Genomic DNA, 1,602 nt, shown 5'->3' with positions numbered 1-1,602 from the left:
GCTCAAAGGCCTGCACCATAGAACTTCCAAACCTGAATTCCTGCAGGCAAAATGTGAGATGCACATTCTGCTGCTTCTTTCCTTAAAGTTAAACTTGGTTCTAACTGGGCAACCTCCAGTGTGTTTTTGTGACAGAGATATACAACACAGATTTCCTACACCATGTGAATGCCCGTTCCAGTGTGATTTCTCATAGAGTTCGCAAAGTGAAACTCCTTTGAGCTCTCCCTGAGTTCTAACTACCACTTCTTTAGTTCACTGTGCTATGCTGGAATCAAAATGTGGAAGGTTCTCTGACTCTTTTTTGTAGAGATTTTCCAGGAAACATCTCACAGTCTACTTCCCCAATAGGCTCCAATGGCCTGCGCCATAGTAATTTCAAACCTGAATTCCTGCAGGCTAGATGTGAGATACACATTCTGCTGCTTGTTTCCTTAAAGTTCAACTTGCTTCTAACTGGGCAACCTCCAATGAGTGTTTGTGACAGAGATACACAATGCAGTTTTCAAACGCTGTCTGAATGCCCGTTCCAATGTGATTTCTCAAAATGAAACTCCTTTGGGTTCTACCTGAGTTCTAAGTAAAACTTCTTCAATTCACTGAGTTATGCTGGATTCTAAAGGGGGATGCTTCTAGGACTCTCTTTCACCGAGATATTCAAGGAAACGTTTCATAAACTGGATCCAATATTGCCGCCGTAGGCCTTAAGCAAACAACTTCCAAAGTGTAATTCCTTTCAGGTAGTTGGAAGATGCACATTCTGGTGCTTGTGTTCTTAAAGATGAACTTGCTTCTAACACGGAAATGTACAGTGACTGTTTGTTTCAGAGATACGCAACACTGTTTTTCTCTCCATACATGAATGCACGTTCCAATGTTATTTCGCCTAGACTTTGCAAAATAAAACTCCTTTCAGCTGTATGCGAGGTCAATCTACCAGTTCTTCGGCTCACTGAGTTATGCAGGATTCTAAAGGAGGAAGCTTCTGGGACGCTCTTTGCCGAGACATTCAAGAAAACTTCTCAGAAAGAAATTCCAATATTGCGTCCATAGGCCTAAAGAATAGAACTTCCAAAGTCTAATTATTGCCAGCTAGATCGGAGATGCGCTTTCTGGTGCTTGTTCCCTTAAAGTTAAACTTGCTTCTAACCAGGAAACCTCCAGTGAGTGTTTGCCTCAGAGATTTGCAACAGCGTTTTTCTCTCCATGCGTGAATGGCCGTTCCAATGTTCTTTGACCTAGATGTTGCCAAATGAAACTCCTTTGAGCTATACGCGAGGTCTATCTACCACTTCNGGGCGACCTCCAGTGTGTGTTTGTGACAGAGATATACAACACAGTTTTCGAATGCTGTCTGAATGCCCATTCCAATGTGATTTCACATGGAGTTCACAAATGGAAACTCCTTTGAGCTCAACCTCAGTTATAACTACTACCTCTTCAGTTCACTGAGTTATGCTGGAGACTAAATGGAGAAGCTTCTCTGACTCTTTTTCAAAGAGATTTTCAAGGAAACATCTCACACTCTACTGACCATATACGCTCAAAGGCCTGCACCATAGAACTTCCAAACCTGAATTCCTGCAGGCAAAATGTGAGATG

Source organism: Galeopterus variegatus, unplaced genomic scaffold (genome assembly GCF_000696425.1).
Source record: "Galeopterus variegatus unplaced genomic scaffold, G_variegatus-3.0.2 Scaffold13289, whole genome shotgun sequence".
NCBI classification, from domain to species: Eukaryota; Metazoa; Chordata; class Mammalia; order Dermoptera; family Cynocephalidae; genus Galeopterus; species Galeopterus variegatus.
Note: the sequence above shows the minus strand (reverse complement) of the source record.